Source organism: Cynocephalus volans, chromosome 17, assembly GCF_027409185.1.
Source record: "Cynocephalus volans isolate mCynVol1 chromosome 17, mCynVol1.pri, whole genome shotgun sequence".
Classification (NCBI taxonomy): domain Eukaryota; kingdom Metazoa; phylum Chordata; class Mammalia; order Dermoptera; family Cynocephalidae; genus Cynocephalus; species Cynocephalus volans.
In genome coordinates this window covers 30,717,227-30,735,871 of record NC_084476.1, presented here as the reverse complement: position 1 = coordinate 30,735,871, position 18,645 = coordinate 30,717,227, and the positions used below count along the sequence as shown (strand labels likewise).

Sequence of the window (18,645 nt, the reverse complement as noted above, 5' to 3'; positions counted from 1 at the left end):
ACATCCTCTTTATTTACCATGTTGATAATCAGGTCAGGACTTTTCCATAAATTGTATTAGGTACAATTATGTAACAATATAGGGCAATATAGGAATGTGAGGATAAGGACAGCTTTGGGGGCTGGTGATTTGAAACAGTAAATTTTCATCATTCTCTAACTCCCAATGGTTTGTGCTCAGAACTTCTTTTTGGCCCCTTATGTTTTTGCTAGTTCTGATTTTCGGAGATGATCACATGGGAAAGTTATCTTTCTTCTGCTGTGTTGCTTTATGCTACTAGATTGAGTTGTGTTGTTGAGGGTTTTCTGATTTCTTCCCTATGTAATGGTATTAGGAGCTCCATAATGAAAAGACGGCTCAATTATATTGTCTCAGAATATTCTTGACCACTGAATGCACTTCTAATAGATATTATACCTAATAAGTTAAGTGCAGTGGGTTGTTAGCTGATTTGATTACAGGAGGAAAAAACTTTACAACTAACAAACAGATGGGGAGAAAAGTGTAAAAGGCATCAAACAAAATGACAGGGCTCCAAAAAAAACAAAGCATATCTTCTGAAGACCAAAGGTCCAACTTTACTTAGTGGCTGGCCCAGCTTTTCTGAACTCTGAGTTTAGAATAGAGCTTCTAGAATAAGGCAGCCAAGTTTTAAAGATCAGTCAGTACAGTAGGGACCTGCTATTGATCTCTCAGCCACTGAGTCTTCACATCTAGTGTCAGTCCCAGCCCACTGTATGGGGTGATGTGAACAGAAAATGCACATCAGTGTTTCTCAGTTTCTCACTGCTGTGTAATCCTCAGCATGAGAAGTATGTTGTGGTGCCTCATATTTCTCAATCTGATGTCTTTTTGTCTTTTTTTTTTTCCATTTGCATCCTATTTCACAGTATCAAAATGAATTTTTGTATCTTGTACTATCTTATTAGTCCATTACAAACTGGGGGTCCATGGTTCAGCCTTCCATGAATTCTATCATTTGGAATCGTCACCTTACCATTTTGGGTTTTTCCTTATTACAGTGTCTCTACACTGTATTGATGTGGGGAAACAAACATGTAGGTGCTTGAACATGCCCCACAGACACATTTGTAGCCCTAGTATTTGTGACTGTCATTACTGTCACAGTACAGACTTTACAGATGGAGCTTTATGCTCTCAGAGGACTTAAAAAATATGTATATTAAGCAATTAACTTTCTGGAGTTATCAAATCTTGCTGGGAAATTAACTTCCAAGAGCTCTGAATTGGATGGAATTCCATCTGGCTTCAGAGTACAAGGAGCCTATATGAAATGGAGCTTTGAAATGTTTTTCTTGTGCAGAAATTTGAACTAGAAAAAAAGTGCTGATCTAATGCTAAGTTTTTTCTGTGTACTGACTCAGTTGCCAGAATTATAATGAAAAGTGTATTTTAGTCTAACAAATGTATAGAATTTTTTATGTAATAAATAAAATTTTATAGGAAAGATTATCATTGTCTGCTGTGTTGTAACACTTTCCTGTGCCCAGTGATGATTGATAGAAAGTGATCATGGTTTTAAATTAGGTCAGTACGCTGCAAGAGTACACCGGAATTTCCCAGATATTCCTTTCTAGCTCCTCTCAGCATGTTCCAGGGTCCTTGGAGTATGAAATATAAATGTTCTAAAACCAATTTCTGAAGTACAAAGTTCATCCACTGCCTGGCCAGGCTTCATAGCTGGAGTCTGAGTCGCCATGTGAATGCTAAGGTTGCAACTGAATTCAATCATCAGGCAGAGTAGAAAAGCCTCCATTAGATAATATTTATCGTGGAAAACACTCACTGTGCCTGGTGCAGTGCCTGGCACATGAATTGAAGCCAGGATCTGTACTGAGTTAGTGGCTTTGTGAACCTGGTATGCCATCATTTAGGCAGTAGCTGTGCCCCATTAGAGTTTGGAAAAATCAAGCTTATTTAAAACTAATCATATTAAATGATATTACGGACTAAGGAAGGGATGTTCTTAAGTGGAAGATCTTTTGCAATACTGATAAACCTCTCCTAATTTGTTTTGCAATTTTGGGTTTTTTCTTGAGAGGCTGCTCTGTAGACTGCACTTCATTAGCAAATGTGAGTAATGCCCGGACAATAATCCTGGATTTTGAAATGATCCTGCCAAAAGAAATAGTTAAGAACATTTGTGAGGAGATCTTAAATACTAGAAGTATTTGAGATACTGAAGAATATTAGTCTGGACGGTTTTTGTTGTTGTTGTTGTTGTTTTGTTTTTTTAGTGGTTCTGATGCAGATTTACACAATTTCTGTTATATAGACCACCTAGTGGTTAAAGAGCCCGTGAAAAGCCTCACATCTCCTGAAAGGTACCTAGAAGCCTTTTCTCTCTGTTTGGCTATGGAAAGTTTACTCTGTATTCAACCTCAAATTTTAGAAAATAAAGAAAAATCTAGAGGGTTCTTTCAGGAGACACAATACTCTGCACACCAGCTTAAAATGTAAGTAGTGATTAAAATTTGAGTTGCTTCAAATATTTGCACAGCTCAAAGCTCTTACAAGATGTTGAAAGGTTCAGAAAGAAGCCAGTGTCCCATGAGGCTCTTTGGCTTCATATCTTTGATCAGGTGCCGTGGAACTAACTCTCAAGATTGTGCCTCTTCACATTATTTTTTAGTTGTGGCAAGTAGTAGTGAAAGCAAGAATTCTTTGTGCCTTTAATTTGATATTGTGCCTCATTTACTGTTTAAATTCTGAGAAAAAATAACTTTAGAAGATTCACCTAGGTTAAATTTAGAATTCCAGAAAAAGTAAAGCCATTAGATAATTGGGCTCATCAGCAATTTTAATGGAAATCTTAAAGCTCTTTAGTTACTTACAAGCTCCCTGGCCAGGTTGGTCAGACTACAGAGGCGACAGTAAAGAATTGCATTCAAGGTAAAACAAAGAGGTTTTCAGTCAATCTCACATTGCACCTTATAACCTCCTACTGGGGAGCAGGATATTAGGTATTTGTGGTTGGTCTAGTCTGTCCATCTTCCAGAAAGGATTCTTGCAGCTTACAACAAAACAAAACAATTCTGACACACACAAAAATTTAAAAATAAAAAGAGGCAATTGAAAATAAAGAGAAGGAGATTAGATACGTAAGAAATCCTAGGTTGGGCATTAGACAAAACTCCAAGCTTTCTGTCAGTCCTGGGAAAGAGGAAATCAAGAAAGGTCCATAGTTTTAAATGTTAAATAAGAGGAGGAATAAATAGAAATTAAATACGAGGAAGCATAAATAGAAGTTAAATACGAGGGACTGGACAGGCATTAACAATGATGCAGGTAATACTTAATGACTTGGAGTAATGTTCACATTATAGTGAATGAAAGAAGCAGGGATAAAGCAATATTTATAGCATGATCTCACTTATGTAAAATAAATATTGTTATATATCTTAAAATGAAGGTATAGTAGATGCTCTCTTAATCAATTCTGTAGGCACTGGTACTTGATTGGTTCTTTAACTGAAAATTTTGGTTAAAGAGGAAAATCATTAAAAGCGAAAAAATATTAAACTACAACATGTAAAAAGTTTGTTGCCAATATTTGACATAGGTATATTAGGTGGATTTTGGGGTTTTTTGTTGTTGTTGTTGTTTTTGTTTTTTTAATGACTCCTTGACTCCTCTGGAATTGAGTACTGTATTCAGTATTCAATGTGGTACCAATAATGTAACCATCCAAAAATGAAATGATACGAAATATTGATTGCTTTAAAATGGATCAAGGATTTAGAGATGTTTATGAAGCCCACTGAGTGTTAACTCCCAGATTCTTATAATTTCTTTCCAATGATTGTATTTCTCACCCACACAAATTTGAGAGTAGTACTTTTAGCATTTTACCTTTAGTGAATCTTTCCAAGACATTCAGCTTTTCAAAGCATTAGTTTTCGTAGAAACTACTCTCTCTCTAGTCATTGTTTTTATCAGTGTACATAATATTTAAACAATCATACCATTAGAGTAACCACCACTCCTGGCATAACATAATGGAATAAACACACCTAACTCTTACTAAGCACAACCCACTGATGCTGAGAACAGAGCACACAAGCCCCAGAATATAGGCCCCATTCCAGGAACATTCAGCATGCTACAGACATCAGCCAGCACATTCTACAAAAGGTTGGAAAATGTCAGTTAATCTGGTGAGATGGCTGAGTGGAAGTCAGCTAAGAAGGCTACCCTATTTTCATCAAAGTGATAATTATGATTATCTCTGTATTGCGGAGTTATGGGTAATTTTAATTTTTTTTCTTTGCTTATCTGTATGTTTAAAATATTTCTGTACAGTATTTTAATTGAAACAATTGATTTTATATATCTGTGAGTATAGAGTTGAATATCAATACCTATGTGCAATACTCTATAGTTTTTTAATATGAAAAAATTATGTTAAAAACAAATAGAATAAGGATAACTAAACCAATGTGATAATAGGCCAACGGAATAGAAGAGAAAGTTCTCAAAACAGATCCTATTATTTATAGGAATTTAATAAAAATTAATGAAATACCTCAAATGAATAAGGAAGGAAAAAATTTGCTTAATAAATGATACTTGGGAAAACTGGCTTTCAGTTTGAAAACAAATCCAAGTTAAATCGAAATGGATTAAGGAATTTAGTTTTTGAATTAGACAAGGGAAAGGTCAGGGGAAGGAAAGGGGAGGACTTGATAAGTTTAGAAAGATTAGCAAAAAAATATAGAAATGGTACACTGGTGGGAGTGGGTAAGATCTGAGATCCACGTCTCAGATTTTGTGGAAAATGTGATGAGTGAGGCCCATTTTAGATGCATTTTCTAAGCATGTTTACAGCAGTGTGCTAAGTGTACCCATATCATTCAACAAGTGTTGCCTGAGGCCTCCTCTGGCCAGCCAGAGCTATATTCTGGGAGCTCAGTGGTAAATACTCACTCCTTGATCTTAAGTAGCTCACGGCCTAATGAGGGAGACAGAGGGCAGTGAGGGTTTTGATGAGAAGTAGTAGAGGGTGCTTTGAGAGCACGTAGAGACATGTGAGGTGATTAAGAGAAGAGATCTGAGCTGCGACTTGAAGGATGAGTGGGAATTAGCCAGATGATGAAGGGGTGGGGTGTGGGGGGCATGATTCTACACAGAGACTAGAATAGCACGGGCAATCGTATAGCAACATGAGGAAAACAGTCTTTCAAGATGTCCAGAGCAGAGAATATGTGGATGTGCAAGGAAGAGGTGACCCTGGAAAGAACACAGGAGTCTTGTGTGTGTGTTCAGACCTAAACTTTGAGCTGTGGGGAGCCTACAGCAGGTTCTGAGCAGGGCAGCAATCCAGCTGTATGGAGATTGGATTGGGAATGGAAGCCTATAAGAGGGTGACTTAGGAGCAAGGGGGAGACAGCCCGAACCGGACAGAAACACTGAGGAAGAGGAGGGTTCCAGTGGGAAATCCAGCAGGCCTAATGACTAGATGTGGGGGGAGGGAAAAGAAATCATGGAGCCTACACTTAGGATGGGATATTCTGCCTCTTCCTTTTAACATAGGGGCTTGTACCAGATGCTTAAATTCATCCAGGCTCTGATTCTCTAATTCACCGAATATTGTAAATTTTTATCTCTTCTGCTCAATGTTCTCTGTTGTAAAATCTCTGTAATGATAAGGAGCCAGTTAGAAAAGATCTGGAAGTCCTGAAAATATTTCTCTGCACCAGCAAAAATTGTTCCCATTCCCTGATGAGTGAAATCTATCTGATTTCTGGTTTTAAGTCAAGAGTTCCTAACCTAACAATGGCTTGTGTCACTTAGGCAGCTGCAGACAAACTATTTCAATGGCTCCAACTCTCTCCTCTTCTACCTTGTCACCTTAACCATGCGTGTGCTTCCAGGCTAACAAGAAATAACAAGCAATGTGTTTTTAGTGTTTGTATGTTATGTATTTATGCCCCACGTTTTTTTCCAAGAGACACACATACAAAAAATTATTAAAATAAAAATACAAAATCAAAGACATAAATAGGAAGAAAGCAATATGCTAGACTGTAGAACAAACATGTTCACAGTACATTGATGCATTAAATGCTTTGAGCTTCCTAGCAACCCAAAAAGAAAAGAAAACACAAAGATTTATAGAATTTTATTCTTTGGTGGAAGAAGGTATATATATTCTTCAAGATACAGTGAAAGCAAAAATACCTACATATAGCTCTCAAATCGGGTTTTGGAGATAGGGAGCTGGTAAAGACCCAACATGTAACTTCCTGATGCTTTAAGTGAAATTGTCACCACGTACCTTATCCAGGTCTGCCTCTACTATGAGTTACAAGACACATTTTTAAGTGTAAGTAAAATAGAAAGAGAGTCTTCATTTATCTGGAATAATTGGAGTAAGTGGAATAGTCGTTAATTGAAGGACCAAGCCTAAGTAAGGCTTGCCAATTAATTTCAACCCAAGGGAGGTCTCCAGTAGAGGAGGCAGAGTCCAGATGTGAGTAAGAAAAAATTCCAAAATAACAGTCACCAAAATAAGACAGAAGTTTACATCTCTCACATTGCCCTGAAGCGATGCATTGTAGCGGTTAGTTAGGAGCATGGACTCCAATTCAAGCGCAGCTGTATCTCTTCTGAGGTGTACGACCTTGGGCTACAGGCTCTCTATGCTTCTCTGTTCCCACTTATGTAATAGGGTAATAATAGTCCCTAACTTAAGAGAGTTTTTCTGATGATTAACTACATTATTACATGTAAACTGCATAGAGCGGAGCTTGCCACATAGTAAATGCTCAATAAATATTAATCCTTTTTGCTGACATTAGTCTTGAATAGTTTAATATTTTTACCACCGATATGGATGAAGAAATGGAAGGAGTAGCCAACACTACAAGCTATCTCCCAGTATCCTTTCTTTCAGTCTTTGAAGGTCACAGTCACCTGATTTTTTTAAATGGACATATAGCCACTCTGAGCAAAGACTACATTTCCCAGCCCCCATTGCAGCTAAGTTGTAACCATATGACTGAATTCTGGCCAGTGGAATATAAGTGGAAATGACATGTCCTTAAAGGAACATTGCTGTTTTCTCAATTTCCCTTTCCCTGCTGGCTGGAATTCAAACATGATGGCTAGAGGTCCAGCAGCCAGCCTGGACAATAATGTAACCCCGAGACTGGACAATGTGCTTGATGAAGTAACAAGATAGAAGGTGCCTGCATCCCTGACTCTGGCACACCATGTCAACTCTGGGCTGACAGCGTTCAGACTCCTCGAATAAACTTCTGTCTTATGGTAGCAACTGTTATTTGGGGGATTTCCATTACAGCTGAACACAATCTTAACTAATACCAAATGTCTAACACATTTTAGGGTGACTTAGAGGCATAAACGCTGGCCATATAGTTCACTGAGTAACAATCAGAGCTCAAGAGCAATAGACTAAATCTGACAGCATGGAATTTAGCGGTGATAATATGACGTGCTTCCTTGGGTCCATAAAACCAGCCTCACAATGGCCAAATGAGGTCAAGATGGCTTGGGGGTCTTCTGAATGGAATAAGTCATAAAGGAGATGGCAGAATTCCTGTCATAGGGTAGGCACTCAGTGATGTGTGTCCCCATTGTCCCTCCCCTTCCCCATAAGCATCTGAATTCAAGGCATATTCTATATGAACGGACAGGGGGATGTTTTGGTTCAGGGGATTTTAGGTTCTGATAATAGCATGGTGTACAGCAGGAGGAAGGAGATGACTCTGCATTACCTTTTACAGGTCAGTCCACACCTGGAATATAAACAAGTGGGAGTGTTTTCAGAGACAAGCCTGGAAAAGACATCTGCTGGGAAAAGAGACATCTTGGGGTGGGGAAAAAGGAAAGAAATGATGGTCGTACTCAAATATCTGAAGAGATGCTATAGAAAAAAAGAGTTTCTATAATCTTGTCCTGGGCCTCTAAAGGGTTCTAATGGTTGGAAAGACAGATTTTTGTTTTATCAGTCAATTAACATGTGTTAATCACCTATTGCTATCAGGCTGTGGCAGTGACTGCTAATTGCTCTACCCAATAGATATTCTGCTCTTCTTCCTCATGAATATAACCCAGCTGTCTTTCTGGTTGGCAAAATGCACAACCTAAATACTCACCTTCCCATACTTACTTGAAGCTTGAGGTGGCCATGTGACCTAGTTCTGGCAATGAGATGTAAGCTGCAGGATAATGGGGATTTCCAAGACCCTTTTGCTTTCCTGATATAGGTGCCACCCATCCTCCTAGTATTCCCCTTCTTTGGCTTGTCTGGAATGCAGATGTGCTACTTGGAGAAAGAGCAGTAATCTTACAAGCATGAACAAAGCCACATGCTAAAAATGGCAGGACTGAAAGAAAGAGCCTTGTTCCTGAAGGACATTCCGGCATAGCTTCTCCAGACTTGGGCTTGCTGTCTTCTAGGTTGCTTTTTACATGAGAAGGATTAATCCCTTCCTTGCTTAAGTCATTGTAACAGGTTTCTGAGATGAAGTCATAACCCAGGCACTATGCTAAGTACAGGGGTGCGGGGAGTGGGGAGATGCTTTCTGATGGAGCCACTGGCTTTTCCTGCTTATCAGACAGGATATGAGGAAAACTTCCTAAAAACTGAAACATTCCCAAGATGGACTTAGCTCCTGGAGAGAAAGTGATCCCCTGAGTAAGGAGGAATGCATACAGAGGCCACAGGACACTTTTGCAGCTGGCATCTTGTAAAGCAGTATGGGGCACAGAGTGAAAGGCTGTATTCAGTTACCTTTAAAATTCATTCCAGTGCAAAACAATTTCTTTTTTTTTTTTTTTTTTTTTTTTTTGTCTTTTTCGTGACCGGCACTCAGCCAGTGAGTGCACCGGCCATTCCTATATAGGATCCGAACCCGCGGCGGGAGCGTCGCCGCGCTGCTAGCGCAGCACACTACCGAGTGCGCCACAGGCTCGGCCCCGCAAAACAATTTCTAATGGTCAAAAAGTTTAAAAAAAAAAAAAAAAAAAAGGTGGACTTAGGGCACACTAAGTTTTGTTCAATGGACAGATAGTGTTTTGTTAGCTGTAGTCTGCATCGGGATGCACGGTTTTCATTAGTTTCTACGAATGTACTCTCCCTCAATGCCCTAGGTAACCATATCATGGCAATTTTAAGTTTCTAAGGGAATTTTTGTTTGTGTTTTATTTGTTGCAATATAATTTAACCCACTTATTTACTACTAGGATTTTTATTCTGGTTTTACAAATGTCAGTAAAACAACAGTATTTTGATTTTTCAGTTACTCATAGATTTATTATTTTTGTCTGTTTAAAGGCATAGTAATAAGATTCATCCCAATTATGTTTATATTCTATAAACTAACCATTAGGAGTCTTTATTGGCAGAAAGTCTGTAAGTATATGAATGCTTTTATGGGATAAGGCAATCTTTTTCCTCTCATGGTGGAAGCCAGGCTGTTTGATGGGGTGGACATAAGAAAGGAAAGTTTGTGTCTTTACTGGATTCTATGATTGATCCCTTGCCTGTGACCTGAAGCCTGAGACAGGAGGATGAGCTGCATAACTTTGTGAGGATATGACGGTGCCTGACAAGCTGTAAGGGTTCAGTAGATGTTTGTTGAATGAATGAACAGATGAGTCCCTTTGCAGCCTGATTGTCTCTGAGTGGAGACTATGAGATGAGATTGTATACTCTACATCGAGAGCAAATCAGAGTTTCACAAAGTGCATCACGGTAGGGGATGCAGGGACTCTAGAAGGGCAGCGTTTAAAATGGAAATTACTCGGGGTCCCTCTCCAGACCTGATCTGGAATCAGAATCTCTGCAGCTGGGAGGTAGGAATCTCCATTTTAACACCCTCCCCCCCCCCCCCCCCAGTTCTGAGGATTCTCCTGCATAATAAACTTTGAGAACTATGGGCATGCATGCTGGCTGTTCCAGCTGAAGCTTCCACAGAGGGATGGGACCACAGACGGAGGCAAGAGTTCCAGGGAGAGCAGGATTTTGGGTCATCCTTGAGATGGAGCCATAGCGCATATGCTTGTCTCTGGCGACACCTGCTGGTCGAAAGTATCAACTAGCAAACGCAACCCTAAAACTACATGTGTTTTCTCTTATAGGACCTACAATACTGAGGGTGTAGCATTTTAACATTTGAATTCTAACAGCCACGATTTGTGTACCCAAAGCCCCAGGTGCCTAGTGTTAGATTTGTTTCCTCTATCCACTAGCTTTCAGGTAGAATCCATATATACTTGAAGAATATTGTCCTTTGACATGTTTCTTAGAACAAATATTCATATTTTACATTCATTTGAAACATTACCAAAACTTGGATTTTCTCTAAAAGAATTTTCTAAACTTTTCAACTAGAAAATTTATTCTTTGTGGTTGTTTTAGGAAAGTAATAAGAAGCCAATTCTTATCTCTCAATGAAGACTTAAGGCAAAAAAAAAAAAAAAAAAAAAAAAACCACCATGGTATCTTAGTTCCTTTTCTTTACTGAGCACCTACTATATGCCAGGCCTCCTCTCAGGCAGCTCATAGTTCAGGGATGGAGAGGGGGCAGTTGTGGTCAGTGCAGCAGTGGAAGTGTGTGTAATGTGTTGAGCTATGCAGGGTGGGGGGCAATTCATCCTATGGGAGTGGGGTCAAGGAATAAGGTGAGGCCTGGGAAAAATTTGTTCTTCCAAATCCTACACAGATATTATCAGGTCATAAGTTCCCAGAAGAGGGACCAGTACATGCTAAGGCACAAAGGTGTGAACCAGCATCTGGGGTGTATGCACTTGGAAAGGGGTAACCTCCTGACAATTTGCTTTCAACAATTCTGCTTGTAAAGTGTGAGGCTGGAAGTGATGGGAGATGAGGCCAAGGACTCGGGCCAGGCCTCACCCACCTGCCAAGAAGGTTAGATGTCATCATACATGTGGTGAATAGCCATAGAGGAGTTTAAGATTTGCTTTTTATCCGATTGTTTATTCCATTGGAATACCAGTGCACAAAGCACAGCACCTCTTAATTATCTGACAGTCATCAAATCCGAGTGAAAATTCCTGATTAAGATTGTATATTAGTTGAGAATTTCATGCAGATTCAATACAAAAAGTCCCAGTCCATTTGGCGAGTCTCTCAGCATTCTTGTAATTAGATTTGGCCTGAGTGCTGTTACGGGGGTTCTTTTTATGCAGGTATTTGACCAAGCTGAATTTCTGTGCCTTTTATTTCAGAGCTTCAGCACGGCCTCCTCTCCTTGTCCTAACAGCTCCCACCCCCCATCCCAGCATTCCTCATCACACAGGACTCAGCAGAATCCCATAGGTGTCCTTATTGGAGCCGAAAGCTGAGCACTAGTTCATATTCAGGGCCTGAGGTATGAAGTAAGCCCATTTATTGTTTTGTGCATAATTTTGTGCCTTTTAAAATAATGAGTGATAATGGATATATTTCCATGTTGCTTTTCAAAACAGGGTGAGTTGCTCACCTTGTGGCCATTACACACAGTCTAAGACCTTCTGTCATGGAAGATGGATAAACGGTCCCTTTGTTTCTCCCTTCTCCCTCCTGCTTGGTCTTCAGCTATACCATGCAAGTCCTTACACACTTATGATCTAGTGGATAAAAGCATGGGATGTGGAATCTGATGGACTTGAATTTGGATCTTGCTCACCCCATCACCTTGGTAATTCCCTTCTCTTTCTTTTCCTGGCAAAAGGAGCTAATAATACCTTCCCTTGAGGGTTGAGTGAGAAAAATGTGCATAAAATCCTGAGACCGGGTCCCAACACATAGCAGATCCTTGATAAATGTTATCTCTTTTCCCTTCTTTTTCTATCCTTCCTTCCCTTGAGACCAGGAAGCACACGGCCTTCAGACTGCACCAGTGTTAAGTGGCCATTAGTTCATGCTGTTTTGTGCTGTCCTATGGGGCTTACCTCTGGACCAGGTTCATTAAATAAGAACGCTTTTCTTAGCTTACGGATTTACTGTCCCAATCTCTCTGTAAAGATTTTGAGCTCTTTCAGGTACAGAGTCTGACAGTCATTAACCTGCCTTCATGCTGTTCAAAGAGGACTCCAGTTCTGCCAATATTTGCTCACCACTGTACATGGGCCACAACCCTGATGTGATTCCCCAAAGCCAGGCTTTCCTGGCCTATGGGTTGGGCTATCCCATCTGCACAGATAAGCAGCTTGCACCTGACTGGCCCAGCCCCAAATCAGGAGAGGGTCTCCTAGCCACTCATGCCAAAGTGTGACTTTCTTATTGGCAGATATTACCTAACAGACTGTGGATTCTTGCTCATTAGCCAAGTCAACAGCCTAAAGTACATTACTCTCCAAGATTTGTGCCAAAGTTAATCTTTGATTTGGGAGAGGGACAACGTTTTGGGGGACGGTCCCCATTGCATGTATACTGTTCTGTTGTATTCATCTACTCTTGATATCCTGGAAATGCTGAGATGTTAAAAAATTGTGACTGAACAAATTTTGGCCATGAACATGACAATCAAAATAGAGCCAAGAGACTGAGAAGCCACAAAAGAAAAAGTCTTACAATCTGAAGAACCTTAGTGCTAGCATAGAAATGTGTGGTAGAAAATGTGCTAGCCTGCAAAGCTTTAGTTTTTCTGAATAGCTGTAATATAAATGCCTGCCCAAGGATGGCTGCAAGATAAAGCTGGTGCCTGATATGGGGAGATAATGATAATCCTGAAATATAACCCTGCTTTATTTGTACTTGAAAGATGTTCAAAGTAATTTTTATTTTAATGTTTAATAAGCTCCCAGGGTAAGAAAGGGGATTATACCTTCATTGTAGTTTTACAAAAAGAGTATCTTTCAGGAAATACACAAGTCAGGAGAAAACCCACTGGAAAGAACATACGTCCCAACCTGGGATTTAGAAGGTTTGAATATCTTTTACTCCAGGAAGCCTCTTGTTTGCTTTGGAACTCCCAACTTATATAGCCAACTGTTAATTATTACTAGAAATTAATGTAGAATTCCTACCTTCTACCTAGTTCAGAAGTCCTCTTAGAAGGCAATGTAGGGGCCAAGGGAAAATTTCCTCTTTACCCTTACACGTTCATTAGTAAAAATCACTGACAAATTTACATCAGTATAAAGAAAAGGCATAACAAACTTCATTATTAATGTGCTGGGAGGGGGCAAAGCTCAGGGGAATCACAAGATAGTAATGTCCCCATTTTTCATAGGGTTACTGAGCTTATATGCCCATATCCATAAGGCAGGGGAGATGGGGGTGTAGGAGTGAATGATTCTCAGGGAGTGCAATGGGCCTGGAGAATACACAACGGTCTGGGACAAAGTCTGTTTGGCCCACAGAGTAGACAATGGCTGGTAAATGTTTTTCTTCAAAATACTGAATGGAACCGAAATAGAAGACAAGGATCTGTGACAGAAGTTAGTCCAAGTGTGTCGAAAGACTCCAGTCTTCCTTCCTGTGACATGAGTTAAGTTAATGGAAACTCAGGGAAAGGACCAGAGGTCACTGTCATCTTCTTTGGTGAGTAAGGCTTAAGGCAGATACGGGAACAGTTTCATCCTGTGCTTTGGAGAGTGATAGAGGATTGAGAGACAGGGAGGTGGAGGAGTAGGTCAGAGAGACCTGGAGGCTGCCTCTTTATTCTAGCATGTCAAAGCACCATATTTTGGGGTAGCAGCTTTCTGTACCCCGACAGCAACATGTTTCCATGCTGCCTGCTCTGATGATTACAGAGCAGAATCTGATGCTTCACACCTTCCACACAGTGCTCCTTGCCCTGGTGTCTGGAGCAGCTGGTGCCTGTGCTGTTCAACAGCCCTGCAAACATTTGATCCTAGGCCTCTTTTGTCTGCCATTATTCAGAACAAATGCACAGGCTCCAGAGCCCTTCCCATCGGGACCCCTGATCCAGACCGAATGTGCCCTGTTACTTTGAAACACCCCCAAGGTTTTGTCAGGAAGAGAGGAGAGAAAGCAAGTGTCCTCTTGTACTTCTTGTTAGATTCCTAAGAAAAGGAGGGAAGGTAAAACACTCGATTAAATAAAAGTCAGGGTCATCTGTAACTTTTATTATTTACAAAATGTTGGCCTCCTAGTGGGCATGGAAAACTAAAGTTACAACATTCTTTCATTTGTCCTAGAGAATGTGTGCATGGGGTTGTAAGAGGGAGAGTTACAAACTGTTTCCTTTCACTGGGAGTCACACATCCCTTTTTTATACAACTCTTCCTTTTCTTCCAAAGTAAGGAAGTCTGCGAAGTGCCAGAAAGTTGAGCTGATTATGAGTCAGTGCCATTGTTACCCGAAAAGAATAGCCCAATAGATCTGCTGTTGTGATGCTTCAGTGTCCTACCAGGGGAAGCACTGCAAAAGTCCACTCAGAAAGACAGATAGATAGCATAATTTATAGTCAAATAAAGTATAATATAAAGTTTCATATAGGTAAATAAAGTGTCCAAGATACAAAGAAAATAAAAAACAGAAAGAAAAAAAAAACAAGAAAAAGTATTCAGCAAGTGTCGAATGAACTAACAAATATCTAGAGTTCCAAAGGTTCAACCATATATTTTTTAAAGGCAGATGGTAAGCCTTTTAAAATTATTTCACCTTAAAATTACTTACTTTTCATTAGAGAACAATACCTGGAAATGGTTCCTTTGGTTTTCAAATATATGGTCTAATAAGTGAAATGCATTAATATTTTATGAATTAAATGTACTGGAATGGTGTTCAGTGCCCCAGAATAGCTATCATTTACTGAACACTTACAAGGTGAAAGCTACTGTGCTAAGGGCTTTATGTGCATTATCTCTTTAAATCCTCATAAGAATCATGACACATAGAGTTGTTCCATTTTAAAGATGAGAACACAATGACTCAAAGACATAAGTAACTTATCAGAGGTCAGAGAGCCTACAGCAAGTTACTTAAGTAAGCGTTGGAGCCACAGTCATTACCAGAGTTCTAGAGTACAGGGGTTTATGTAATGGCCCATATTCAGAGAAGAGAGCAAGAACACTCGTAATCAAGTCTTACGTGAGGTTCACAGTACTCCAGGAATCTCCTTTTAATTCCTTCAGCACAGAGATGCACTGTCATCATTTTCCAGATTTGCACAGGGGCCTAAGTCCCCCAATAACCTTGGACTCGGGATAGCAGTAAATATGGTGCTGTGCATGCTCAAGTCTCCCACTAAGTTCCTGTTGAGAGGAGAGGACACATCGTTTTTAGGTTGGACTCTCCTATCTGAGTTATAATAAGGAAGTTCACCAGCACCTGTTTTTCCTCAAGATCAGACTTCCATCTAGCAACTTAGGTGCTCAATCTGAGTAGTATGATATTTACTCTCAAATCAAGAGTGGGAGCTGGCCCTTCTGTGCAAAAAGGAGCCCTCATGCTGGGGGACTCCTGCCCTGACCTTGGGTCTCCTGCTCCTTCCTTCTCTACCAGCTACCATGAGACAGCCACTGGATAGGGCCGTCCTGTTTCATGGGCTGAGGAACTGTTGTGGCCATTGGCTGAGGGAGCAAGATTTGCATAATATTTTAAAAACTCAGTGTAAAATGGTACCCTCTAAATAATTTCCTGGGGCAAAGTCTGGCCTCAGTGTCCTACTTGCAGTCTGCACAGTTAAACCTTTTTTCTCCCAAACTCTAAGAGTGTCATCACCAAGTAAGTAAAGAAAGAATTTGAACTTATCTGGCCTGGAATCCAGAGCCAAACGAATATATGCAAAGGATATTCAAGTCACCCGAATTCAAAACTCTAGAGTCCTCCATAGCCCTTCCTTTTCCCCAGTCATCTCCCAGCCTCCAACAAGGAGCAAAGCTAGATTTATGTCAGGCCCTGTGTGGGACATAGTAGGTATTTAACAGAAGTTTTGTTATTGAATGAACAAAGAAAGCATGGGAGGAAGGGAAACTTAGGACTTCATTATTCAAAATCTACCCTTATGTTAACAGTGTGAGGAAACAGCTCTTTTAAAAGTTATTTGGCAATGTGTATGAAAAATCTCAAGAATGGGCACATCCTGTACCCAGCAATTCTATGTTTAGAAATTAAGGATGTGTGAAAAGATTTTGCTGCAAATCAGAGTGTTATTGCTGATTGTAAAATACTGCAGCCAACCTAAATGTCCAACAATAGGGATTCGGGTCAGTGCATTACGGTACATCTACACCTGTCCTTCCCCCAGCCTTTCCCATCTCAGTAAACAGCATCACTGTTAAACCAGTTGCCCAAGCTAGAAACCTAGAATCATTCTTAAATTTCCTTTCCTCTCTTTCAACTTGTCATTCCAAGTCCTATCATTTTCTAAAATATACAGGGAGTCGTCTTACAGGTGTATTTACTTAAGTGGGTAATAGATGCCTAAAAGTCAATGTAAAAAAGAAAGTATGAATATTTTTAAGGGTTTACTCTCCCTGGACATGGAAGGAAACATGTTGTTCAAGTAGTTAGGTAAGTGAGTGTTGACTCCACCAACATTGTGGAAAATCAAATTAAGTTAACTGAGAGCCTTAGAGAAACGTGGACAGGAAAGGATTAGAAAATAATGATGGGCTGGCCAGTTACTCAGTTGGTAAGAGCCTGGTGCTGATAACACCAAGGTCAAGAGTTAAGATCCTCCTACCGACCAGCCACCAAAAACCCAAAAAGAAAACCAAAGCCAAAAACCAGTGATATAGGGTTGTATACATAAAACATATGTACAATACTATATAGACTTTTAAGAGACTTTTCAAAGTTAATTTTGCTTATTTGTACTCAGCACCCCCTTTAGACCCTGAAGACCAGGGCCTCTACTCTCAAGGTCCCCTTCCACAAGCAAGAAGTCCACAGGGCTAAAGGGACAAGGCCACACTCCAGAAACTCGGGTGTCTGCAAATGAGCATGAGAGGTCCCTCACAGTATGGGCTGGAGCAAGCGATGGGAAGAGTATGGAGCAAGGTCTTCCATCTGTCTTCTTGCCTCAGACCCCACAAATGTTAGCAGCCATCCTGGATGCAGTGTTTACTGCTGACTATCAGACTAAACAACTCCCCCACTCCCGCATAAGATATGACTCCATTATATCGCAAATCCAATGATTATATCTACAAAGGTAATAAACAATTAGTATTTTAAAAGATAAGCAAAAGTAAGAAAATAAACTGCACTCACAATTTCCCAATCCACTGTAACACCTTGGAGATTTTTTTACACACACATATATGTGGAACATATATATTATATAAGTAGTATATACGCACATTTTAAAAACAAAAATGGTATATTACTATATAACCTCCTTTTTTCAATTAAAATTATATCATGTACAACTTTCTATGTCTGTAATGCCCATCAAAAACATTATTTTTATTGACTAGATGACATTCTATTATATAGATTATTTAATGCACGCGTGTACTACATAGTAGTAAGCTCTCTGGTATATACATTGTTGAACATGTTGCTTATAATCTGATGGGGAAAACAGACATTAAACAAATAAACAGGTAAAAATGCATTAGCATAATTTGTGATGAAATGCCATGAAGGAAAAGCATACTATAATAGAAAATAATAGGGTTACACAACTTTGTTGCAGGAGGTCTGTCTGAGGGGAAACAATAAGTTTGGACTTGAAGGATGAAAAATGTGGCATGTTAAAAGATGAGGAAGAACATTCTAGGCAGAGGGAGCAGCATATTTGAGAGCCCTGAGGTGGAAAAATTCTTAGTAAGTACTAAAAACTGAACAATGTTCACTGTGGCTTGCACTTGGTGAGGCTGAGAGATGAAACTGGAGGCCTTCTATGCCGTGACAAGGTACATGGTGTTTTCAGTCTGTGGGAGTAACAATCTGATGCATAATTTAGAAAGCTCAGTCTGCCTGTTCCGTATAGAAGAATGGGTTGGGGGACAAGAGCATAAGATGGGAGATTAATTAGGGGACTACTACGATAATCCAAACAAGATGATGGGGGCATGGAATAGAACATTTGTTAATTTAGCCTTTTTATATAAATTGCTTCAAAATAAAGTCTCCAGTTCCTGGGATATGTAATGCATCACTAATTCCACAAGGTGGCAATGCCATAGTTATTAAGCAACACTGGAGCATTTCCATGGGTTACTCAGTGCACTGCAGTTTTCCCAATGTTATGTATTTTATGTTTGACCTTTGATTTACATTGACATTTACATTCCTTTTGAGTCTCAAGGATGTAATATATTTTAGAGTTCTTGTTTTAAAATTATAATTTAAATAATTCCCCTGACTGGGAGAATGTGAAGGTCTCTGCCCACACATTTTCATTTCCAGTTCACGATTTTTAACTACTTTGCTTCTTTTTCCACTTTTAAAAATAGCAATAATCAAATAATATCAACCGCAATTTATTGAGCACCTTTTATGAGTGAGTCATCATGCTGGATCATTTACTCTCGCAGGGTAGATGTTGTTCTCTCCATATTACAGATGAGTAAACAGAGGCTAGGGAAGATTGGTAATTTGCTCAAAGTCACAATTATTATGTGCCAGAGCATGAATTCAAGCCCAGTCTCTTTAGACAAATTATTAAATGAATAAATTGGCAAATAAGCAAATGTGAGTAAATAAGTAAATGACTATACATAAATAGAGAA

At 39.6% G+C, this 18,645-nt stretch overlaps 1 protein-coding gene across 2 annotated transcripts in view; it reads left to right on the top strand.

Annotated features, from left to right (window-relative positions):
• Nucleotides 1-18,645, top strand: part of SLC44A1 (solute carrier family 44 member 1) — a 168,051-nt gene that overhangs the window by 137,203 nt on the left and 12,203 nt on the right. The gene's annotated exons all lie outside the window — the stretch shown is intronic.